At 42.1% G+C, this 27,587-nt stretch overlaps 1 pseudogene; it reads left to right on the forward strand.

The window, feature by feature from the left end:
- The first annotated feature begins 3,800 nt into the window (after positions 1–3,800).
- Positions 3,801–5,769, forward strand: LOC125506178 (uncharacterized; annotated as a pseudogene).
- Positions 5,770–27,587: the final 21,818 nt, after the last annotated feature.

Genomic DNA, 27,587 nt, shown 5'->3' on the forward strand with positions numbered 1-27,587 from the left:
AGAGGGAACTTAAGTAGTACTTGATGGAGAACAGCAGCCAAAGTTCAAAAAGAGAACAAGAGAAAACATAAAGATAGGGAGCAAGTACAGCCTTACTTTTTAATGAGTTCTCAAAACAATTTAAAATTCGTAAATCTACAATATGCTATAGTACAGGTTGCGCTGATAAATTTTGCGATTCTCAAAAAATATGAAAATTCATAAATGTACAATGTGCTATAGTACGAGCATTCTATAAAATCGCACTTGTGGTAAAATCATCTTTACCCTAAGTAGATATTCTACAAAAAATATGAAAATTCATAAATGTACAATAAGCTATAGTAGAAATTCATAAATGTACAATGTGGGTCAGAGGTTGGTGCTAAAGTCATCTTTACCCTATGTAGATATACGCAAGATCGTGCCTACCAGACAACAAATCCATTTCGCCATGCTGATTTTGCTATGGTGATGCAAAAAGTATTTACACTTGTGGTATGAAGTTTTTGCTGAATTAAGTGATGTCTGATCTCTAGAGTAATTAAACCCAATATGAGCCACTTAGCCTTATGGTTAGATGATGTACAAGTGAATTTACCCAAAAGGAAATTCTAGATCACTTTGGAATATTATTTCTAGCGATGTCCTAGGCACTACGTAAAGTTGGTGTGAATAAGTAGTAACATGGGACACTGATACACTGTAATATGACACAGATAAAGGTGTTGCTCCTAACTCGTACCTCAGCGACCAAAACTGGGACTATCAATAAAGCGAGTAAGTAATGTCTTGAAGCCACCCAGAAGCAAGGCAATGAATAAACCGCATTCGCGTGAGCTGGATGCATGTTTGCACCAAACATACTGTCCATAAATAACAATCATGACCAACGATTCAACAAATGCATGAAACTAGCACTACAACACGTATGTCATTAGGAGGCATTTTTTTGCCAGCGTTTTTGCTAAACACCTCAAAATCATGGTATTGACGGCACTTTTCAAAAGTGCCTCCGAAGCTCACAGCCTTCAAGGGCAGTTTTAGAAAATGCCTTCTAAACAGGGGAAAACAAGGCGTTCTACATATGTGCCGCGGAGCGTAGCCAGCGTTTTGGTGTGAAACAGCCCTGCCCATTACGTTCCAAGGTAAAAAAAATAGAGGACCTCCAAAAACAAAAAACAGAGAAACACCACGGTCACTGCAGCTTCTCCGTGTTGGGCGCCTCTTCGTCTTCGCCGCCGGCGCCTGCTCCGCCACCGGCGCTCCACGCCGGAGCCTCTGCATCCGCCGCGACCTGCACCGCCAACCCCACTCCGTGCCTTCCCTCTCTCGTCCCCAATCTCGGGGTGCGATTCGTAGTGCGCGGTGAAGAAGAAGGGGAGATCCAGGCTCGGAGAAGAGGAGGAAGATCAAGTGGTCCAGGACACGAACTCATCAGCGGTGACCCCCCCCCCCAACCCACGCCAGAGAAGCCAATGTCATGTTGTTGTTGATCCGACGCTCTGCTGCGCACAAGGTGTTCGAGGTAATGCCTCTTCATTTTTGTAGTTCATTTTTCTTCCAGCTTTTGTTGGTGCTAGACTTATGAATGAAGAATCATTATGCTATGACATCTAGGATCAACTTGTATTGTGTGTCACCGTAGGATCGAAAGTATGTCTTGAGGGGGGGTGATTAGACTACTTGACCAAATAAAAACTTAACCTTTTCCCAATTTTAGTTCTTGGCAGATTTTAGCTATTGTAGGACAAGTCAAGCAATCATCACACAATTCAAGCAAGCATGCAAAGAGTATATTGGCAGCGGAAAGTAAAGCATGCAACTTGCAAGAATGTAAAGGGAAGGGTTTGGAGAATTCAAACGCAATTGGAGACACGGATGTTTTTCCCGTGGTTCGGATAGGTGGTGCTATCCTACATCCACGTTGATGGAGACTTCAACCCACGAAGGGTAACGGTTGCACGAGTCCACGGAGGGCTCCACCCACGAAGGGTAATGGTTGCGCGAGTCCACGGAGGGCTCCACCCACGAAGGGTCCACGAAGAAGCAACCACCCACGAAGGGTCCATGAAGAAGCAACCTTGTCTATCCCACCATGGCCATCGCCCACGAAGGACTTGCCTCACTAGCGGTAGATCTTCACGAAGTAGGCGATCTCCTTGCCCTTCCAAACTCCTTGGTTCAACTCCACAATCTTGTCAGAGACTCCCAAGTGACACCTAGCCAATCTAGGAGACACCACTCTCCAAGAAGTAACAAATGGTGTGTTGATGATGAACTCCTTGCTCTTGTGCTTCAAATGATAGTCTCCCCAACACTCAACTCTCTCTCATAGGATTTGGATTTTGTGGAAAGAAGATTTGAGTGGAAAGCAACTTGGGGAAGGCTACAGATCAAGATTCATATGGTAGGAATGGAATATCTTGGTCTCAACACATGAGTAGGTGGTTCTCTCTCAGAACATATGAGTTGGAATTGTGTATATGTTCTGATGGCTCTCTCCACGAATGAAGAGGAGGTGGAGGGGTATATATAGCCTCCACACAAAATCCAACCGTTACACACAGTTTTCCAATCTTGGTGGGACCGAATCAACAAACTCGGTCGGACCGAAAAGGTAAACCTAGTGACCGTTAGAGATTTTCGGTGGGACTGACATGCAACTCGGTAGGACCGATATGGTTAGGGTTTGGGCATAACGTAATCTCGGTGAGACCGATTACACAAACTCGGTGAGACCGAGTTTGGTAATAAGCTAACCAGAGAGTTGGTCAGGCAAACTCGGTGGGACCGATTTGCTCTTTCGGTGAGACCGAAAAGTTACAAAAGGGAAACAAAGAGTTTACATTGCAATCTCGGTGGGACCGATTCGCTCTTTCGGTGAGACCGAAAAGTTACGAAAGGGAAATAGAGAGTTTGCAATCCCATCTCGGTGAGACCGAGATCCCTATCGGTAGAACCGAATTGCTAGGGTTTGGCAGTGGCTTATGACAAGTGAAACTCGGTGGCGCCGGATAGAAAGAATCGGCAGGACCGAGTTTGGCTTAGGGTTTAGGTCATATGTGGATATGGGAAAGTAGTTGAGGGTTTTGGAGCATATCACTAAGCACATGAAGCAAGAGGCTCATTAAGCAATACCTCATTCCTCCTTGATAGTATTGGCTTTTCCTAAAGACTCAATGTGATCTTGGATCACTAAAATATAAAATGAAGAGTCTTGAGCTTTTGAGCTTGAGCCAATCCTTTGTCCTTAGCATTTTGAGGGTTCCACTTTCACATCCATGCCATGCCAATCATTGAGCTTTCCTAAAATAGTCATCTTGGAATAGCATTAGCTCAATGAGCTATATGTTGTTATGAATTACCAAAACCACCTAGGGATAGTTGCACTTTCAGTCATGTTCTTTTTGTAATTATACTAGGAGTGTGGCAACTTGTCCTGTTGAAATTGGAGCTTGTTTGTTGTTGCCTTGTGTGCATGGTGGCCTTCTGTTCATGTTAGAAAACTGCACACAAGGAGTAAGCTATATAGATAGACTGATAATCAAACTGCAGGTGCATTTGGAATTTCTATATAAAACATCCCTACATGTTATCTAGTGTACTGTGTTACTTCTAATCTTGTTGCATCAGGTTTCAGCTAAACTATTTTCTTGCTACACGTGAGGTCTTCTATATAGAACATCCCTTTGATTCCGCTAATAGTAAACTGATATTGCTTTTAGAAATTTCTCTTTGATGCATTCAAATATTTATTGTAGAATTTTATGTGGTCTCTGCTTTAACATGTCGTAGAACTTGGGTCTGTTCAGTTGAGAATGGATAAGAGTTGGATGCGAGCAGCAAGGTCTTCCGCTGAGTATTCTGAAGGAACTATCAACTTCATACAATTTGCTTTTTGCGAGTCAGCAAAAAATAGTAGGATTCTCTACCCTTGCAAGATATGTGTAAACTCTCATTGGTTAGGTGAACATGAAGTCTATAATCATTTGATTTGTGATGGATTCATGTCCGGATATACCACATTGATTCACCATGGAGAAAGTACGCGTCCCTCCGAAGCAACTACTGGTCCTAGTTCACAGTTTGAAGAATATGCTGATAGTGATGAGATGGATGAGATGCTACTAGAAGGATTTGGGATGTACGGTACTCGTACTTTAGGAGAGGAGCAAGAATCTGAAGATGATTTGGACGATGATGTTGAGGCATACTATAGATTAGTTGATGATGGACGCCAAGAGTTGTAACCAGGTTGCAAAAGATTCTCGAAGCTGCAATTTTTGGTGAGGTTGCTTCATATCAAGAATATGAGGGGAATGAGCAATGTCTGCTTTGATGAGGTATTGACGCTAATTAAGGAGGCACTTCCAGAAGGTCAGGCGTTGCCCAAAAAATTTCATGGGGCCAAAAAGTTTGCGAGAGCCATTGGTATTGGATATGATAGTATAGATGCATGAAAAAACGATTGCATTCTATTTAGGAAGGAACATGCTGATGACATATCATGTCCAGTGTGTGGCACAAGTAGATGGAAGAGCATAAATACTGGAGTTGATGGAAGGCGTGTCCACAAGGTGCCTCAAAAGGTGGTTCTTCATTTCCCGCTAAAGAAGATACTCCAGAGGTTGTTCGCTTCTACAAATATGGCATCAGATGTGAGGTGGCACAGCGAAGGCCGCACAAAGGACGACTTGATACGACACCCAGATGATTCACCTGCATGGAAACACTTTGATGCTATTCACAAAGACTTCAGTTCAGAAGTTTGCAATGTTAGATTTGGATTGGGAGCAGATGGTTTCAACCCTTTTGGAAATATGAATCTCTCATATAGCATATGGCCTATCGTCTTGATCCCCTACAACCTTCCTCCATGGATTTGTATGAAGCAATCAAACTTTATCCTCTCTGTCATCATTCCTGGTAAAAAATCTCCAGGGAAAGACATGGATGTTTACATGCAGCTGACCATAGATGATCTTCTGGAGCTTTGGAATGATGGAGTCTGGACTTATGATGCCTCTCGATCTAAGAAGTTTCTCTTACGTGCCGCACTACTATGGACAATAAGTGATTGGCCTAGGCATGGATCTTTGTCTGGAGAAAATATAGTAGTTTGCTCCCATTGTCTATCAAAGACATGCTCTCTTTGATTAAAGAATGGACACAAGAAATGCTATATGGGACATCGCAGATTCTTGGAACCTAATCACGAGTTTCGATTTGATGCTGAGTCATTTGATGGTTTTGAGGAACATCGAGAGCCTCCCGTTCCCCTTTCATCACATGACATTTCAATATTGACAAAGGATATGAAAACTACGTATGGGAAACTGCAGCAGAAGAGCAGCAGGAAGCAACATTGTAATCAGGTAGATGAGAATGATACAAGCGTGCAGCAAGACACTTCAATATTCAGAAAGAGAAGTTGCTTCTTTCAGCTGCCATACTGGGAAACACTTCTATTTGCGTCATAATCTGGATCCTATGCACATAGAGAAGAATGTGTTTGAGAATATTGCCCATGCCCTTCTGAATGTTAGTAAAAGATCAAAGGATAATCTAAATGCACGTCTTGACCTACAAAAATTGAATATACGCCAAGACCAACATCCAGATTTAACTGGGAGCAGGGGCGAATCTACTAGGGGGGCTTTAACAGGCTTGAGCCCCCCCTCCAGAACTGAAAAAGGTTTTTTTACTACTAGTCTCAAGGCCCAAATCAGCCACATGCCAGCCCAACCCAACATACATTTGCATGATACAGACTTGCATAAACTTTGAGCCCACTCTCTATTTTCTGTCTATATTCGCTACTGACTGGGAGTAAACCATACCTACCTCCAGCATTATACTACTTGGATTCACACGGTGCTAAGATGTTTTGCTAGGTTCTAAAGGATGCTAGGTTTCCTGAGGGCTATGCATCCAACTTGCACAACAAAGTGGATATAGTGAGAACGAGATTAAATGGACTAAAGAGCCATGACTGTCATATTATAATGCGTGATCTGTTGCCCTTAGCCATTAGGAGAACTTTGCCTAAAGATGTTTGTATTCCATTGATGCGTTTGTGCAACTACTTCAAGCAATTATACTCTAAGGTTATCACTGTGAGTGAGATACAAAAGTTGGAGGATGAGATTACTGAAATCATGTGCCAATTGGAGAAAGTATTTCCTCATGCCTTTTTGACATCATGGAACACTTGACCCTTCATCTTGCAACTGAAGTAAGGATTGCTGGACCGATGCTACCGAAGCATGAGGGCTGTTGAGAGGTTTTTGGGCAAGTTAAAGAGTATGATCCATACGCTAAGTCACCCAGAGGGATCAATAGCAGAGGGATATGTTTTGGATGATACTCTTACATTTTGCTCAAGATGTACTTGTGTTACATTGTTGGCCCTTTATTGCCGATTGATACTTTGATGTTGTTTTCGAATTTGTGAAGATGTTCTAATGCTTTACATTATTCGCTTGCAAGATGGTACTTCTAGTCCATGCAAGCCTCTCAATCTTGTTGTGCTGTTGTATATATGTGTTTGTACAGTGGTTGCAAATTAGTGAGCTTGCTATAACAGTGTCTTTAATTCACATTATTATATGCCTGTGTAAAATTTATGGCATTCTTATGTGCCTCGGAAACATTTTGGAGGAAAGTCGAAAGACGCCACAAAATGGTTTTCGAGGCGATCTTAAGAAATGCCACAAAAATGTTTTGAAGGCAGTATGAGTTATGCCACACAAAAATTTTAGAGGCAGCATAAGAAATGCTACAAATAGTCTTTGGAGGCATTCCTAAAGATGCCTCAAATTGAGCTTGCTCGCATTTTAAAAAATGCCTTTGTGTTTCTTTTGAGGCATTATTGAAAAATGCCTCACACTGAGCTTGCTGGAATTTTAAAAATGCCTCTGTGTTGATCTTTTGAGGCGTTCTGGAAAAGTGCCTTCAAAGACCTTTCCCTTCTTGACCATCTCTAGCATATTTTAAAAATGCCTTCTATTCTCTAGGCTAGCATTATATGGCCCTTTCGAGGCATTTTAAAGTGCCTCCTATTGATGTCCGTGGTGTAGTATAGTTAAGGAGGACATCAATGAGCCATGTGTATATCCACACCGGTAAATATAAGCTGCTCAAATGAATAGGGGAGAGGAACCATCGAGCCCTCAGGCACACTGCATCCTAGTTAATTTAACGAGGATTAATAGCAGGCAAGTATTAGATCACCTAGAGGTGGCATGGAAACCGGCCCGTGAACTACATGGGATTAAGAGGTATTAGGAATTACGTGTTGGAAATATGCCCTAGAGGCAATAATAAAATGGTTATTGTTGTATTTCCTTGTTCATGATAATTGTCTATTGTTCATGCTATAATTGTATTAACTGGAAACCGTAATACATGTGTGAATACATAGACCACAACATGTCCCTAGTAAGCCCCTAGTTGACTAGCTCGTTGATCAATAGATGGTTATGGTTTCCTGACCATGGACATTGGATGTCATTGATAACGGGATCACATCATTAGGAGAATGATGTGATGGACAAGACCCAATCCTAAGCATAGCACAAGATCGTGTAGTTCGTTTGCTAAGAGCTTTTCTAATGTCAAGTATCATTTCCTTAGACCATGAGATTGTGCAACTCCCGGATACCGTAGGAATGCTTTGGGTGTACCAAACGTCACAACGTAACTGGGTGGTTATAAAGGTGCACTACAGGTATCTCCGAAAGTGTCTGTTGGGTTGGCACGAATCGAGACTGTGATTTGTCACTCTGTATGACAGAGAGGTATCTCAGGGCCCACTCGGTAATGCATCATCATAATGAGCTCAATGTGACTAAGGAGTTAGCCACGGGATCATGCGTTACGGAATGAGTAAAGAGACTTGCCGGTAACGAGATTGAACGAGGTATGGGGATACCGACGATCGAATCTCGGGCAAGTAACATACCGACAGACAAAGGGAATTGTATACGGGATTGATTGAATCCCCGACATCGTGGTTCATCCGATGAGATCGTCGTGGAACATGTGGGAGCCAATATGGGTATCCAGATCCCGCTATTGGTTATTGGCCGAAGAGATGTCTCGGTCATGTCTGCATGGTTCCCGAACCCGTAGGGTCTACACACTTAAGGTTCGGTGACGCTAGAGTTGTTATGGGAAATAGTATGTGGTTACCGAAGGTTGTTCGGAGTCCCGGATGAGATCCCGGATGTGACGAGGAACTCCGGAATGGTCCGAAGGAAGATCAATATATTGGACGAAGGGTATTGGAGTCCGGAATTGTTCCGGGGGTATCGGGTGACAACCAGCATGTCCGAAAGTGGTTTCGGAGGCCCCGGCAAGCGTTGGGGGGCCTTATGGGCCAAGGGGAGGGGGCACATCAGCCCACTAAGGGGCTGAGAGCCCATCCCACCCCATCTCATGTAACTTGGAGAGGTGGGGGCGCCTCCCCTAGGGCAGCCACCCCTCCCGGCTTGGGGGGCAAGTTTCCTAGGGGTGGGGGCGCCCAAACCCATCTAGGGTTTTCCCTATGGCCGCCGCCCCTCCCCTAGGGAACCCTAGGGCGCCTCCTCCACCCCCTTCCCCCTATATATAGTGAGGGAGAGAGAGGGCAGCCGCACCCCTTCCCTGGCTTAGCCCCTCCCTCCTCCAACTCTTCCTTCTCCTCCGTAGAGCTTGGCAAAGCCTTGCAGGAATACCACAAACTCCAGCACCACGCCGTCGTGCTGCTGGAGTTCTCCCTCAACTTCTCCTCTCCTCTTGCTGGATCAAGAAGGAGGAGACGTCCCCGGGCTGTACATGTGTTGAACGCGGAGGCGCCGTCCGTTCGGCGCTAGATCGGATCTTCCGCGATTTGAATCGCCGCGAGTACGACTCCATCAAGCGCATTCTTGTAACGCTTCCGCTTAACGATCTTCAAGGGTATGAAGATGCACTCCCTCTCTCATTGCTAGCATCTCCTAGATTGATCTTGGTGACACGTAGGAAAATTTTGAATTATTGCTATGTTCCCCAACATTACGTTCACCCATTCCATAAACTTTGTTGAACAAAATGGTTTCACACCATTGATTGTGAGTGCATCATTTCAGAGTCCGTGGTCTTCCTTTCAGAGCCCATAGGGATGTCTCTCGTTAGGTCTGGTACCCCTGCTTCTTCCTTACAGGCTCCAGCGGTTCACGCCAATGCAGGCCGTGCAAATCAGCGACTCGTGGCCCTGGGTGGTGGCGGCAGTGCCCTAGGATAATCGCGCGGAGATATTGTGACTAAGGATGGCAATGGGTCGGGTTTGGATCGGGTTGAACAATATCAAATTCATATCCATATCCATAAACACAGTCTTTTCCCGCCCATGAAAAAATCCACGGGTGCAAAATTGTATCCATGTCCAAACCCGATGGATATCCATATCCACTGGATATCCATTGGTCCTCTCGATACATATAAATAAGATATAACACAATGTTAACATAAGCACTTCCATTCCTAACTTCGTGGCAGGCTAGGCTTCACTTATGATAAACATCAACTTGTGGTAAATGAATGTTCGCTAACAACCTAGGATCATTTAGTATTTTTCTAACAGATGAGAATGACGAGTAATTTAACAATGAGATAAAAATAAGGGCAGGGCGTTGGAGTATGTTACGAAGAGGATTAAATGTCAACTAATAAAAGCTAGAACAGGGATTGCGTAATTTGTTTTGCAATGTTTTAGATAACAAAGTGTAAAATTGTAGTGGGACATGTGGCTGTGAAGTAGGGATAGCAGATTTTTGCCCATTAACTCATACTATCGGGGCGGGTTTGGGTATATCCATGGGTACAAGATTATATCCATGCCCTACCCACGAGTAATCGGATTAGGTTTGGGCGCCGCCCATGGACACAAAAGCATATCCAAACCCTATCCATTCGGATCGGATATCCATGTCCATAGGTAAAATTGTCATCCTTAATTGTGACGATCGTCGCAGTTGGGCTTCCCTATATTTGGCTAGAGAGAAATAGCAAAGCCTACGATTGTGTCACCTCCTGAGCGGAGAACGTAGTATGACAGGCTAAAGATGAATTTCATGTCTAGAAGCAGGATAGAAGCGGCGGGCAACGCTGCTAGTAATTCACCCCCAAGTATTTTATTTGGCGGGCCCATCTGCTGCCCAAGTAATCTGTTCTTGAGGCAAGCACATTGTAACTGACATTGTAACAAATTCTTCTCCTTAATACAAAGATGCGCAAATCTCATGCGTGTTTTGGAAAAAAGAGCCCGTAGCATAGGGTACCTTTTTTCAGCTAGCGGTGCTGGTTGATGGTGACATCCCACCTATCGGCTAGTGCTTTTTGGCGTGCGACTTTCAAATAATCCGTCATCAGGATGTTGATCGAAACACCGCTTCATGTCCAGAGTGAAAACTCTTGGTCTGGCCTTTATTGGTCAGGCTCAACAACGACGAACTTGTCTTGCTACCTTGAAGACGGTGTCTAGTTGTTTTTGCACTGGTCTTCATTGGCCGGTCTCCGCAACCAAGATGAAAATCCTTGCCCATGCCATTCCGGTCCGACGTGATGACGATGGCGCGAGGTCATTTATCCTTTGTTGAAGACGTTGCTGCGGAAGAAGTTGACTTAGTTGTAGGTGTTAGTTTCATATCTTGTAAAAGTTTGGCAGTGTTTGTCTTTGTTTTCGGCATCCTAGAAACGGGGGTATCCAGACTTGTCAACCTGCGGCCCACGGCATGGCTCCACCAGCGGCCTGGTACAGCCCATCGTCTGCAGCAACAACTCAAGACCCTCGCGAGGGGCCAAGCTTCGCGAGGCGGATGACGCCAAGACCTCCCTGGGGGCAGCCTCACTAGGCTGGCTCCTGAGGAGCGGAGATATCTATGCAAGGGGCACCTCGCGAAGTTCACGTGACGTGAGCCATGACGACCAAGGTCAGGCGGGCGCCAGCGGGCGCAGTGTACTAGTTTCCTTTTTGATGCTAAAGAGGCAGGCACAGGCGAGGAGTCCCGAGGCATCAGACAAAGATTTTCTTATCGGTGCAACAAGACCAAGGCCGGCAGGACGGCAGGACGGAGGTCACCGCGGAGCCCACAACAGCGTCACCACCAGAGTCTTTGGCAGGCGAAGACCACATTTTGTCAGGATAGCTTGTACTAGTTGTCCCCTTTCAAACTTGGCCGTTGTTAGATCCCTTCCTGCCTAACATTTGGGAAGAGGACCAAGACCTCTATAAATAAGGCTAGACACAATCATAGCAAGGGACGGATCATTTGGACCATCCTCATGCACGCCAGCTCATCGAGCTTAGGAACACCTCTCCTCAGGAGGCAGTTCATACATTATACTAGTTCATCCCTAGCCCTCGAGGCAATCCATCACCACCACACTGGAGTAGGGTATTATATCACAACGGTGGCCCGAAGCAGTATAAACCTCTGTGTCACGTGTTCCTTGGGTTCGTTGAGCTTGGCCGTGAGATCGACGAGCGAGCGAGCTAGAGAGGAGGAATACTTCGTGCGCACACCAGTGTTCGAACCTCAAGGGTTAGCCGGAACCCACGGTCCGACATTTGTCTTGTACTATGCTTAATAATTAATAAAAATGGTTATGTGCATCACATTGATGCAGAGACCAGGGTTCTCAACATCCTTTTTGAAAAAAGATGGCTGTTTAGCAATCTTAAGGAGGGAATAAATTTCCGCGAAAGGGTAAGATAGACGACAAAGTGGGATCTAATGAACGAAATCTTTTCTTTAGACAGAAGACGAACTTCTTGCTGCATGCCTCATTTATGGGCGCGTCTATAGCTCGCTTATAGCAAAATCACTAATTAAAGGTTACCCCTTGCAAAGTTCACTCACCGTCCTCTCAAGGTCTCATAACTGACACACTTTATGTACGCCATTTGCCGCAACATGTGAGTTTCTTTTTTTTTCGTAGATTCATTTATTCAGAATGTTTTATCTCTAGAATTATGCATCAAAATACCGAACCATTGTCCCTGTTGGATTTCTCGCGTCGAGATTTTTGAAACTAGATCCTATGTTAGTAGGTTTTCACACAAAAAAACACGAAAAAATGGAAAAGCTGGAAACCAAAAGAGTAATGTCAAAAAAAAAGAAGAAAAAGCTGGTGTCCGAAAGCACAATTGTGTTTTTCTTTTTTTCGAGAAGCACATCTATGCTGCTCATGGAAGCAATTTTGTGCTTCCATGAGAAACAAATTTATACTTCTCATGAAATCATAATTGTTTTTCCCTTTTCAAGAAGCACAATTGTGCTTCGCAAAAAAATTCTCCAAAATCTAGAGAAAGTCGAGATAGATATTAGACAATTTGGTTACACTCACACAAAAATTGGCAAGTCACTCAGGAATATTTTGTAACTTAATCACACATCTACCCCAAATAACACTACCATTAAACACAATGAAAGCTTTGTGCCTGCCTAGTTGAACAAATTCAAAGTAGATTCACCAGTCATGATAATTTAGAGTGAACCATTGTAGGTTGAAAACTCTAAAAACCATAATGGTGATGTTTTTGTAGATCGATCTATGTCCATCTGTCACAGTGTTTACATTATCCATGGTGCCCTATGCCCATCTTAGATTTATTCAAACAAAGCCCTCCAAATTTCTTAAGTTTTTTTCAATTGCATATTGTGCATAGAGTAAATATCACAATATTGAACATATCTTGTCAATATTAACTAAGCAGAACTACAATCCAGCGAGAAACCATTTTCAAAAGAACCACACTATGTAGAACATAATGTTCACAACACCTCACCTTTGATTTTCGTGATGACCCCTTATGGTCTCATGATCAACCCTAAGCTCCATATGCTAACCACACTGACCTAGTGGCTCCAATAACATCTCATTCCATGAAGTAGATTGCTAGTTGGATAACTCGAAACAGTGCTTGTGTCTGCTTCCTTCATTTATACAAATATTTAGTATGCTGATAATACTATTTTATTTATCGAAGGAGATCTTTTCGTTTGGCAATATGCCAATGATATGATTTTATTTACAGAACATAACCTAGATAAATCTACAAAAATGAAACTTTTCCTTTTAACGTTCTACTAGATGTGAGGGCTTAAAATTCATTTCCATAAAAGTGAATAATTCTATTTAGGAGAAGCTTCTGAAGCAGCCGCCCAATATGTTGACATGTTTGGTGGTGCGCTGATAACCCACAAGTATAGGGGATCGCAACCGTTTTCGAGGGTAGAGTATTCAACCCAAATTTATTGATTCCACACAAGGGGAGCCAAAGAATATTTTCAAGTATTAGCAGTTGAGTTGTCAATTCAACCACACCTGGAAACTTAATATCTGCAGTAAAGTGTTTAGTAGCAAAGTAATATGATAGTAGTGGTAACGATAGCAAAAGTAATATTTTTGGTATTTTGTAGTGATGATAACAGTAACAACGAAAAAGTAAATAAGCGAAGATCAATATATGGAAAGCTCGTAGGAAATGGATCTGTGATGGAAAATTATGCCGGATGCGGTTCATCATGTAACAGTCATAACCTAGGGTGAAACAGAACTAGCTCCAATTCATCAATGTAATGTAGGCATGTATTCCGAATATAGTCATACGTGCTTATGGAAGAGAACTTGCATGACATCTTTTGTCCTACCCTCCCGTGGCAGCGGGGTCCTAGTGGATACTAAGGGATATTAAGGCCTCCTTCTAATAGAGTACCGGACCAAAGCATTAACACATAGTGAATACATGAACTCCGCAAACTACGGTCATCATCGGGAGTGGTCCCGATTATTGTCACTTCGGGGTTGCCGGATCATAACACATAGTAGGTGACTATAGACTTGCAAGATAGGATCAAGAACTCACATATATTGAGGAAAACATAATAAGTTTAGATCTGAAATCATGGCACTCGGGCCCTAGTGACAAGCATTAAGCATAACAAAGTCATAGCAACATCAATCTCAGAACATAGTGGATACAAGGGATCAAACCCTATCAAACTCGATTACATGATAAATCTCATCCAACCCATCACCGTCCAGCAAGCCTACGGTGGAATTACTCACACATGGCGGTGAGCATCATGAAATTGGTGATGGAGGATGGTTGATGATGACGAGGGCGACGGATTCCCCTCTCCGGAGCCCCGAACGGACTCCAGATCAGCCCCCCCCCCCCCCCCCCCCGAGAAAGTTTAGGGCTTGGCGGCGGCTCCGTATCGTAAAATGCGATGAATCCTTCTCCCTTATTTTTTTTCTCCCCACACACGAATATATGGAGTCAAGGTTGAGGTCGGTGGAGCTCCAGGGGGCCACGAGGTAGGGGGCGCGCCCAGGGGGGCAGGCGCGCCCCCCACCCTCGTGGCTAGGGTGTGGGCCCCCTGGCCTTGATTCTTTGCCAGTATTTTTATTATTTTCAAAAATAATCTCCATAGATTTTCAGGTCATTCCGAGAACTTTTGTTTCTGCACATAAATAACACCATGGCAATTCTGCTGAAAACAGCGTCAGTCCGGATTAGTTCCATTCAAATCATGCAAGTTAGAGTCCAAAACAAGGGTAAAAGTGTTTGGAAAAGTAGATACGACGGAGACGTATCAACTCCCGCAAGCTTAAACATTTGCTTGTCCTCAAGAAATTCAGTTGACAAACTGAAAGTGATAAGGAAAAACTTTTACAAACTCTGTTTGCTCTTATTGTTGTAAATATGTAAAGCCAGCATTCAAGTTTTCAGCAAAGATTATGAACTAACCATATTCACAATAACTCTTAGGTCCCATGTTTACTCATATCAATGGCATAATCAACTAGCGAGCAATAATAATAAATCTAGGATGACAACACTTTCTCAAAATAATCATAATATGATATAACAAGATGGTATCTCGCTAGCCCTTTCTGAGACCACAAAACATAAATGCAGAGCACTTTTAAAGATCAAGGACTGACTAGACATTGTAATTCATGGTAAAAGAGATCCAGTCAAGTCATACTCAATGTAAACTAATAGTGATGAATGCAAATGACAGTGATGCTCTCCAACTGGTACTTTTTAATAAGAGGGTGATGACTCAACATAAAATTAAAGTAAATAGATATGACCTTCGCGGAGGGAAGCAGGGATTTGTAGAGGTGCCAGAGCTCGATTTTGAAATAGAGGTGAATAATATTTTGAGCGGCATACTTTCATTGTCAACATAAAAATCAAGAGATGGCGATATCTTCCATGCTACACACATTATAGGCGGTTCCCAAACAGAATGGTAAAGTTTATACTCCCCCTCCACCAACAAGCGTCAATCCATGGCTTGCTTGAAACAGCGAGTGCCTCCAACTAACAACAACCCCAGGGGGGGTTTTGTTTGCAATTATTTTGATTGATTTGCATAAAGCATGGGACTGGGCATCCCGGTGACCAGCCATTTTCTCATGAGTGAGGAGCGGAGTCCACTCCTCTTGAGAATAACCCGCCTAACATGGAAGATACGGACAACCCTAGTTGATACATGAGCTATTCGAGCATACAAAACATAATGTTTATTTGAAGGTTTAGAGTTTGGAACATACAAATTTACTTGGAACGATAGGTAGATATCGTATATAGGTAGGTATGGTGGACTCATATGGAACAACTTTGGGGTTTATGGGATTGGATGCACAAGCTGTATTCTCGCTTAGTACAGGTGAAGGCTAGAAAAAGACTGGGGAGCGACCAGCTAGAGAGCAACAACAGTCATGAACATGCATTAAAATTAATCAACACCGAATGCAAGCATGAGTAGGATATAATGCACCATGAACATAAATATCGTAGAGGCTATGTTGATTTTGTTTCAACTACATGCGTGAACATGTGCCAAGTCAAGCCACTCGAATCGTTCAAAAGAGGATACCACCCTATCATACCACATCACAACCATTTTAATAGCATGTTGGCACGCAAGGTAAACCATTATAAGCTCCTAGCTAATTAGGCATGGCATAAGCAACTATAATCTCTAATTGTCATTGCAAACATGTTTATTCATAATAGGCTGAATCAGGAACGATGAACTAATCATATTTACAAAAACAAGAGAGGTCGAGTTCATACCAGCTTCTCCCATCTTAATCAGTCCATCATATATCGTCATAATTGCCTTTCACTTGCACGACCGAATGATGTGAATAATAATAATAATAGTGCACGTGCATTGGACTAAGATGGAATCTGCAAGCATTCAATAAACAGGAGAAGACAAGGCAATATGGACTCTTGGTTAAATCAACAATAATGCATATATGAGTCACTTCAACAATTTAATTATGGTCTTCTCCTATCGACCCCCAAAGAAAAGAACAGAAGTAAAACTATTTACACGGGAAAGCTCCCAACAAGCAAAAAAAACATGAAATCTTTTTGGGTTTTCTTTTTAATTACTACTACAAGCATGGAAATTAAAACTAGCTAAAAGCTACAACTAAATTTTTTTTTGGTTTTTCTTAAGGTTTATTAAACACACAAGAAGAAAGCATAAAAAGAAATAAACTAGCATAGATATTACAATGAAAAAGTATGAGCACCGACATCTAGCAATGAGTGTGTGAACATAAATGTAATGTCGGTGGGAAATACGTACTCCCCCAAGCTTAGGCTTTTGGCCTAAGTTGGTTTATGGCCACGGCTGGCCTGGCGGATATCTAAAGTAATAGTTGGGGTCGTACTGAGATGCAATAGTCATTGCATCGTGGGCTGCATCTTGGAGGCGAGCTATATCAGCCCTCCTCTTATACTCTTCAGCCTCCTCTCTGGTTATAAAATGTCTCCCTTTTGCGTGAGAGTCAAAGAAAGTAGAAGCAGGGAGAGCGACGTGATAGGTGCGTCGTCTGTCAAAGATTAGTCGGTACTGGAGGAACTGATCGTTCCTCTCAACAAAATGATGACGAACCATAGCCTCGTAATCCAAATAAGCAGAGGCAACTCAATATCATCCTCACGTATGGTTATACCAAGAAAATTAGCTATACGGGTTGCATAAATTCCACCAAAGAAATCTCCATTAAATCTATTATGATGCAACCTACGTGCAACAATGGCTCCCAAATTATAAGATTTATCTCCTAACACAGCACTCCTAAGAATACTAAGGTCAGGGACACACATGTGACATGCTTCATCTTTACCATTAATGCATCTACCTATGAAGAGAGCAAAATAATGTATAGCAGGAAAATGAATGCTCCCTATGATAACTTGTGTTATATCTCTAGATTCCCCCACAGTTATACTAGCAAGAAAATCTCTAAACTCAGATTTACGAGGTTCACTAGTACTACCCCATTCTGGAAGTTTGCAAGCTGTGGTAAAATCCTCTAAGTACATAGTATAAGAATTTTCATAAAGATCAAACATGACAGTTTGAAAATTGCGTGAAGATGAAAATTCAAACCTCCTCACAAAGGAACTAGTGAGATAGTGGTACTGACGGCACTTTTCTGCCTCGAAGCTCACAAGATCAGCGTTACGCAAATATGCGTTAAATTCTTCCTTAATTCCTACTCGATCCATGAAGTCCTCTGAAGGCCATTCGAAAGGCCGCACTGGAGCGTCCCTTGGTGGCTCATCATCAGCATCACGCATTGCAAGCCTGGGTCCTTGCTTCCTTGAAGAACCACCTTGGTACATTTTCCTAAACATATTTCTTCTTCTGAAAAGTTTCTGAAATTTTTAGTAACTTCAAATAAAAGTGAACCAAGCTCAACAAAATTGATAGCAACTACTCCTACAAGTGCCTAGGACCTATATCATGCATTAGAACTACTTGGAACCATATAAATTTGATATGCAAGCTCAAGAACATGGTCACCTAGGCAGCACAAATTTGCAATGAATAAAGTACTAGAACAAAAACTAATTGGACCAATGGAGGAGTCACATACCAAGGAACAATCCCCCAAAGCAGTTTTGTGAGAGGTGCTTTGAGCAAGGAGATCGAAAATCGCAGCAAAATGAGCTAGAACTCGTGCTTGAGCTGGATGGTGATTTTTTTGGGACGAAGAAGAAGTGTGTGGGTGCAGGAATAAGTGTAGGGGATCCACCATGGTCCCACGAGGCAGGGGCGCGCCCAGGGGGGTGGGCGCGCCGTGGACCCTCGTGGCCAGGTGCTTGCTCCCCCTGCTGTGTTCTCAGTGCCAGATATTTTCAAATATTCCAGAAAAAATCATATTCAAATTTTAGGGCGTTTGGAGAACTTTTATTTTTGAGGTACTTTATATTGCACGGATAAATCAGAAAACAGACAGAGAATACTATTTTTTCTTTATTTAATATAAATAACAGAAAGTAAAAAAGAGGGTACATAAGGTTGTGCTTTCTAACTTCATCCATCTCATGCTCATCAAAAGGGATCCATTAACAAGGTTGATCAAGTCTTGTTAACAAACTCATTTTGAGTAACATGAAACTGGAGAAATTTCGAATGACACTATGTTACCTCAACGGGGATATGCACATCCCCAATAATAAAAATATCATATTTCTTCTTGACAGTAGGAAGAGGAAATTCAAAACCTCCAAAAATAATCGATGGAATTTTTCCAATAGAATTGATACTGTGGACTTGAGGTTGTTTCCTTGGAAAGTGTACCATATGCTCATTACCATTAACATGAAAAGTGACATTGCCTTTGTTGCAATCAATAACAGCCCCTGCAATATTCAAAAAGGGTCTTCCAAGAATAATAGACATACTATCGTCCTCAGGAATATCAAGAATAACAAAGTCCGTTAAAATAGTAACGTTTGCAACCACAACAGGCACATCCTCACAAATACCGACAGGTATAGCAGTTGATTTATCAGCCATTTGCAAAGATATTTCAGTAGGTGTCAACTTATTCAAATCAAGTCTACGATATAAAGAGAGAGGCATAACACTAACGTCGGCTCCAAGATCACATAAAGCAGTTTCAACATAGTTTCTTTTAATGGAGCATGGTATAGTTGGTACTCCGGGATCTCCTACTTTCTTTGGTATTCCACCCTTAAAAGTATAATTAGCAAGCATGGTGGAAATTTCAACTTCCGGTATCTTTCTTTTATTAGTAACAATATCTTTCATGTACTTAGCATAAGGATTCAGTTTAAGCATATCAGTCAGACGCATACGCAAAAAGATAGGTCTAATCATTTCAGCAAAGCGCTCAAAATCCTCATCATCCTTTTTCTTGGATGGTTTGGGAGGAAAAGGCATGGGTTTATGAACCCATGGTTCTCTTTCTTTACCATGTTTCCTAGCAACAAAGTTTCTCTTATCATAACGTTGATTCCTTGATTGTGGGTTACCAAGATCAACAGCAGGTTTAATTTCTATATCATTATCATTACTAGGTTGAGCATCAACATGAACATCATCATTAACATTATCACTAGTTTCATGTTCATTACTAGATTGTGTTTCAACATCAGAAACAGAGATATCATTGGGATTCTCAGGTGTGTCAATAACAGGTTCACTAGAAGCATGCAAAGTCCTATCATTTTTCGTTTTCTTCTTTTTAGAAGGACTAAGTGCATCTATATTATTTCTCTGAGAATCTTGCTCAATTCTCTTAGGATGGCTCCTGGGTCATTTTACCACCTCTAGTCATAACTCTAACAGCATTATCATTTTTCTTACTATTTAATTCATTGAGCAAATCATTCTGAGCTTTTAGTACTTGTTCTACTTGACTGATAACCATAGAAGAATGTTTACTAATGGGTTTAAGTTCACCTTTAACTCTAGACATATAATCACCCAAGTGTTCAATCATATAAGCATTTTGTTTCAATTGTTTACTAAAATAAGCATTGAAGTCTTCTTGCTTAGCCATAAAGTTATCAAACTCATCCAAACATTGGCTAACAAACTTAGTAGGAGGGATTTCAGCTTTATCATATCTATAGAGAGAATTTACCTTTAATACCTGTGTCGGGTTATCAAGACCGTGTGTTTCTTCAATAGGTGATGGGTTAAAACCATATATTTCTTCAACAGGCGGTAAATTAATTCCATGTATTTCTTCAATAGGAGGTAAATTCTTAACATCTTCAGCTTTAATACCCTTTTCTTTCATGGATTTCTTTGCCTCTTGCATATCTTCAGGACTGAGAAATAGAACACCCCTTTTCTTCGGAGTTGGTTTAGGAATAGGCTCAGGAGCTGGCTCAGGAAGTGTCCAATTATTTTCATTTGTCAACATATTATTCAATAGAATTTCAGCTTCATCTGGTGTTCTTTCCCTGAAAACAGAACCAGCACAACTATCCAGGTAATCTCTGGAAGCATCGGTTAGTCCATTATAAAAGATATCAAGTATTTCATTTTTCTTAAGAGGGTGATCAGGCAAAGCATTAAGTAATTGGGGAATCCTCCCCCAAGCTTGTGGGATCCTCTCTTCTTCATTTTGTGTCGGAGTAATGGGCCACGGGTAGCCTAACCTGAGCCCCTGAACCTTTCAAGACAACGGGGCCGGCTGCGCCCCTCAAGAAATCAAGATAGATCTCCGCCTCCTGGCGGCCGGTTGACTGAGCGGCCGAGTTCCAGAAGACGGCATCACGACACGCCGACTCCTAGTGAGCGGCCTCCAAAGAGGCCGGCCCCTAGCAGTCGGCTCGTGGCGCCCTCAAAGTCTGCACCCTCATCAAGGAGACAAGACAGAGTATGGCCGCGGTGTAGCCCATCCCCCCTGAATCCAGGGCCGGGCGTGGCCACAGTGCCTCGTACCAGTGGAGATCTCCGCCCGGCGCGGCACTGTTGCCACTCTGCCCTTGACGTCACTCCTGTCAGGAGAAGTACTGTCCCCACTACCGCCTGTTGGTACGGCCCGAAGATGATGGGCCCTGCCGGTCAGCGATAGCCCGAAAGACGGCTGGGAACACACCAGTCGGACCCGAGGGAGGCTGGCTCCCAGCAGCTGGCCTGACCCTTCCTCGGGAGCCCACGCGCCATTAACCAGACCAAATGCAGAGTGGCTACAGTGATCTCCCACCAGGAGGCAGGACTGTAGCCACGCCTCCCTGACCAAGCACGCGTCATTAGCAACACGGCTACAGTAATCCGTAGCTGGCAAGACCCGCAAGTGGCGGAGGCAGCCTGTCGGCTCCGTACTAGACCAGCCGGCGGGGCCCACCAGGCGACAGGCCCTAGCAGTCGGTGGAGAAGCTGGCGACCAGAGAGACTGACAGTCGGGCCCTATGCCCGGCTGGAATTACCATTGCACCCCTAGGGGTAGGCCTGTATAAACCCCCCAGGGCACCCATGCAAAGGGTTCGGACCTGTTAGGACTAGACTCATACCTAGAGGAGGAGAGAGCGTGCATGCCTTCTTCCACCTCTAGCAAACAGCTCAAGGAGCACCATTGTACCACTTGCGCCTTAGTGGTCATGCGGAGACCCCGTAGAGCAGGACTAGGGGTGTTATCTCCTAGGAGAGCCCCGAACCTGGGTAAAGTACGCCGGCGTTCGTGTCTACGCCTCATCCCGCTTCCAGGCACCGGCGACGTTCTACTCGCTCCCACCATGATAAGCCATCCATTGGCATATGTCGTACCCAACCCCTGACATTTTGCAAAAAATTATATATATCCCTTAAGGCAGCTTGTTTCTTATGAGCAGGGAAATATTTAGCAGAGAAGTAATAAATCATATCCTAGGGACTACGCACACAACCAGGATCAAGAGAATTAAACCATATTTTAGCATCACCCTTTAATGAGAACGAAAATATTTTAAGGATATAAAAGTAGCGAGTTCTCTCATCATTAGTGAACATGGTGGCTATATCATTTAATTTAGTAAGCTGTGTCACAACAGTTTCAGATTCATAACCATAAAAAGGATCAGATTCAACCAAAGTAATTATATCAGGATCAATAGAAAATTCATAATCCTTATCAGTAACAAAGATAGGTGAAGTAGCATAAGCAGGATCACATTTCATTCTAGCATTCAGAGTTTTTTGTTTAAGCTTAGCTAATAATTTCTTAAGATCACTTCTATCATTGCATGCAAGAAAGTCTCTTTTAGTTTCTTCATCCATAACATAGCCCTCAGACACAACAGGCAATTCATATTTATTAGGAGATCCTTCATCATCACTTTCATCAATATTATCAGTTTCAATAATTTCATTCTCTCTAGCCCTAGCAAGTTGTTCAACAAGAAATTCACCAAGTGGCACAGTAGTATCAAGCATAGAAGTAGTTTCATCATAAGTATCATGCATAGTAGAAGTGGCATCATCAATAATATAAGACATATCAGCATTAATAGCAGAAGTAGGTTTAGGTGTCGCAAGCTTACTCAAAACAGAAGATGAATCAAGTGCAGAGCTAGATGGCAGTTCCTTACCTCCCCTCATAGTTGAGGGATAAATCTTGGTTCTTGGATCTTTCAAGTTCTTCATAATGATCAGCAGATATAAATCCCAAGTGACTCAAAGAATAGATCTATGCTCCCCGGCAACGGCGCCAGAAAATAGTCTTGATAACCCACAAGTATAGGGGATCGCAACAGTTTTCGAGGGTAGAGTATTCAACCCAAATTTATTGATTCCACACAAGGGGAGCCAAATAATATTCTCAAGTATTAGCAGCTGAGTTGTCAATTCAACCACACCTAGAAACTTAATATCTGTAGCAAAGTGTTTACTAGCAAAGTAATATGATAGTAGTGGTAACGATAGCAAAAGGTAACGATAGTAAAAGTAATATTTTTGGTATTTGTAGTGATGATAACAATAACAAGGAAAAGTAAATAAGCGAAGATCAATATATGGAAAGCTCGTAGGCAATGGATCAGTGATGGAGAATTATGCCGGATGCGGTTCATCATGTAACAGTCATAACCTATGGTGACACAGAACTAGTTCCAATTCATCAATGTAATGTAGGCATGTATTCCGAATATAGTCATACGTGCTTATGGAAGAGAACTTGCATGACATCTTTTGTCCTACCCTCCCGTGGCAGCGGGGTCCTAGTGGAAACTAAGGGATATTAAGGCGTCCTTTTAATAGAGTACCGGACTAATGCATTAACACATAGTCAATACATGAACTCCTCAAACTACAATCATCACCGGGAGTGGTCCCGATTATTGTCACTTCGGGGTTGCCGGATCATAACACATAGTAGGTGACTATAGACTTGCAAGATAGGATCAAGAACTCACATATATTGATGAAACATAATAGGTTCAGATCTGAAATCATGGCACTCGGGCCCTAGTGACAAGCATTAAGCATAACAAAGTCATAGCAACATCAATCTCAGAACATAGTGGATACAAGGGATCAAACCCTATCAAACTCGATTACATGATAAATCTCATCCAACCCATCACCGTCCAGCAAGCCTACGGTGGAATTACTCACACATGGCGGGTGAGCATCATGAAATTGGTGAAGGAGGATGGTTGATGATGACGATGGCGACGGATTCCCCTCTCCGAAGCCCCGAACGGACTCCAGATCAGCCCTCCCGAGAGAGTTTAGGGCTTGGCGGCGGCTCCGTATCGTAAAACGCGATGAATCCTTCTCCCTTATTTTTTTCTCCCCGAACACGAATATACGGAGTCAAGGTTGAGGTCGGTGGAGCTCCAGGGGGCCCACGAGGCAGGGGCGCACCCCCCACCCTCGTGGCTAGGGTGTGGGCCCCCTGGCCTTGATTCTTTGCCAGTATTTTTTTATTATTTCCAAAAATAATCTCCATAGATTTTCAAGTCATTCCGAGAACTTTTGTTTCTGCACATAAATAACACCATGGCAATTCTGCTGAAAACAGCGTCAGTCCGGGTTAGTTCCATTCAAATCATGCAAGTTAGAGTCCAAAACAATGGCAAACGTGTTTGGAAAATTAGATACGATGGAGACGTATCATGCGCATGGGAAATTACCAATTAAGTACTTGAGATTACTGATACCTTATCTACGCCTCACTATGTGGAATGGAAACAAGTCGCAGAGGACTTAGAGAAATGTTTTAGTACTTGGAAAGGCAAGCCCCTCCCTGTTGGAGCAAGACTTGTCTTGATAATTTTGTGCTCACCGCCATGGTTCTCTATATTCTATCTTTCTTCCTACTTTCCTAAGATTGTACATAGACTAGCTTACTATTGTTTCATGTTCTTCTGGCAAGGAGAAAGAGAAAAGAAGAAATATCGGCTAACAAAACAAATCATGGTTTGCAGATCAAAAGATCGGGGAGGTCTGGGTGTATAAGATCTCAAGGTCAAAAATGTTGCCTTACTTAGTAAATGGCTATATAAGCTTCGAACTGAGAATGATGTCTCGCGAACCCTCTAGCGTAATAAGTACTTAGCCTCTAAAGCATTGGCTGATTTATGTTGAAAACCTAGGGTCTCGCATTTTTGTGTCGGTACTATGGCGACAAGGAAGCATAATTCCCCCTTTGATCCTTTATGCTAAAGGAGATGCGATGATGGCGGCGCGCCTTCGGCTCGCAGTGCTTGTAGTCATCAGTAGGTGGTCCATGGATCTAGTTGTAATTTTTCTTACCTCTGGTGTTTTTTGTATTGCCATGATTAAAGATGAATAGCTTGCAAGTTTCTCACGCAAAAAAAGGGCGGCTCAATGGAAGACCCCCCCCCCCCCAAGCGCTTGATGGTTGTGACCGTCGAGGCAATGATGAATACATTTATAATGGCAGCGGCCCTGAAAATGGACAAATGGATAATGACTACTCACCTACCCCGGAGCAGCAGCCACCGTCGTTGCTCTACGTGGAATCACTGGTAGTAAAAGGCCCATTTGTCCCGGTTCCAAAGGGCCTTTAGTCCGTTCTGGAACCGGGACTGAAGGGTCGTTACTAAAGCCCCCCCCCCCTTTAGTCCCGGTTCTGTTACGAACAGGGATTAAAGGCCCTCCACGTGGCCGCTGTCTGGATCTCCACCTTCAGTGACTAAAGGAAATTTTACGTTTTCCTTTTGGTTTTTTAAAAAAATCCTGATTTTCAAATTTCTGAATTTTTTTACAATTTAATCTCTAATCACCCCTCGTCACTGCTCAATTTAACCTGTAATCTCTAATCATCCCTCATCATTCACTATAGTTGTATGTCGTTCATTCTTTTTTAATATTTTGTTTTATAACTTATACTTATATTTTTGGAATAATATGGTATTTACTTCAAAAAAAGAATTTGAAAAATGTTAACGCGGTGTAATTTTTTCTTTTGCGAGAAAATATTTTGTTAGCATAACTTTCAAAAAAATGAATTTCAAAAACATGTAAATGAAATTAAAAGTCTAATTATACAAAGTACAAAAATGTTTGTGTAAATCTAAAAAATGTTAAATGTACATAAGAAATGTTTTGGGTGTATACGAAAAATGTACGATGCGTACGAAAAAAGTAGACATCAAAACATATATTTGAAAACATATTAACCATATATGAAAAATGCTAAAAATGTATAAAAAATGTTTTAGATGTATACTTTGTATGAAAACAATAGACAAAAAATATATATTTGAAACCAATGTTAATAATATGTTTAAAAAATGTTAAATGTGTATAGAAAAGTGTTTCGAATGCATACCAAAAATGTACAACGTGTATGAAAACAATGGACATCAAAACATATATTTGAACAAAAAAATATTAATGATGTATCGAAACGAGGATTGAAGTTTTGTGAATCGCTCAAAAGCATACAAATCTAGGGACGGTTTAAGATGCCTCAAATGCCTAAATAAAGAGCTATTGTTTCAAAACTATAAATGGAAAATATATGTTGAAATGCTTTATGTTGTATCTAATGATTGTCTCTACATGCTAGCTAGACATGGTTGCATCTAAAATCTCTTAATCATTGAGACGGGGGTTACAACAGCGAGTCCGAGATTGGTGCTCAAGTCATCTTTACCCTATGTACATATAGGTAAAATCGTGTCTACGAGACAATAAATCTGTTTCCACATGCTGATTTTAGTATAGTGGTGCAAAAACTCCTTGCACTTGTGGTATAAAGTTTTTGCTGAATTAAGTGATATATGATCTATAGTGTAATTAACCCAATATGTGTCATTTAGCCATAGAGCAAGTACAATAGTGTGCTACAAACCAAAGGAGGATTTGTGGCTCTCGGGTGTCACACACCCCTATACGAATATAGCACTAAAAATATATCAGTAAATTTTAAAAAATTCTGAAATTTTGGAGTAACAAACTTGGGTGCCCATTGTAAGCTCATGTTCAGTTTCATAGGGAATGGATGCCCATGGTAATATCAGTAAAAAAAAGTTTTAAAATTCCTATATATAAGGAAAAAATATGGATGGGTCATATGTTGGACCGTATTTCCTTCGCCACGGATACCATCGGCACCCATTCCCCCACGAAACTGAATACGTGTGTACAATGGGCATCTAGGTTTGATATCTCAAAATTTCAGAATTTGTTGAAATTTTTTGTATATACCACTATAGGGGTGTGTGGCACATGAGAGCTGCAATGCATTTTCCGCTATAAACCTACTTACATGTTATTTTTTACTATGTGGAGGAGAGAGACAAGCAAAAAAATATCACTTTGGAATATTTCTAGTGATGCCCTAGGCACCATCATAACATTGATGTGGATATGTAGCAACTTCGGACACAGATACACTATACTCTCTCCCTTCCAGTTTATAGTGCTCAACTGAGAAATCTCACCAACCAATGTAGATGGTGAGTGGTAGAATTATTTTTGTAGTTTGCAGAAGTACTCAATTAATGCGATTGTTTTTTAAAAAAATGTGTTTACCAATACATTAATTGCAGTGCATGCATGCATGAGCAATAAATGACCAAGAACTTTTACATGCATTGATGAGTTTTTTTTAATCTTGCATGCAACGATTTAATGCACCTTAAAATCTGAACATGTGATGGGAAGCAATAAAATTAAGACGTATAAAATGGAAAGAAAAAACAAATTTTATAAACAAGGGAGTAATATAACACGGGTATGTTGCTCTTAATTTTTTTGAAATATGTTGCTCTGAATTGAACCTGTACCTCGGCAACCAAAACTGAGACTATCAATTAAGAGGGTAAGCAAGGCAATGAATGAACTTGATTCGTATGAACTGGTGCATGTTTGCACCAAACATAGATGTCCATAAATAACAATCACGACCAACCACCAAATGCATCGAAACTAGTTAAGGAGCGGACCAACGAGCCATGTGTGTATTCACACCAACAAATGTTAGTTGCTCACATGAATACGTGGGAGAGGAACCATAGAGCCCTCAGGCACACCCTCTCCGCAGTTACTTCAACAAGGATTGTTAGGAGCCTAGTGTTAGATCATCTACGGGTGTCATGGAAACCATTCGGTAAACTACATGGATTAGGAGGTATTTGGAATCATGTTCAACCATTGCATAAACTCTGCCCAACGAAATCAGCTTGTGTTAGGCACAACGGTTTTCACAACATTGATTGCAAGAGTAACATGGGTTAGTCTTCATTTCGAAGCTGGTAGCATGGGTTACTTTTTTCAGCTAGTAGTGTCGGTAATGGATCCTAAAGGGAGAGGTCTGTTTGC

Source organism: Triticum urartu, chromosome 5A (genome assembly GCF_056163025.1).
Source record: "Triticum urartu cultivar PI428250 chromosome 5A, HENAU_Tu73, whole genome shotgun sequence".
Taxonomy (NCBI): domain Eukaryota; kingdom Viridiplantae; phylum Streptophyta; class Magnoliopsida; order Poales; family Poaceae; genus Triticum; species Triticum urartu.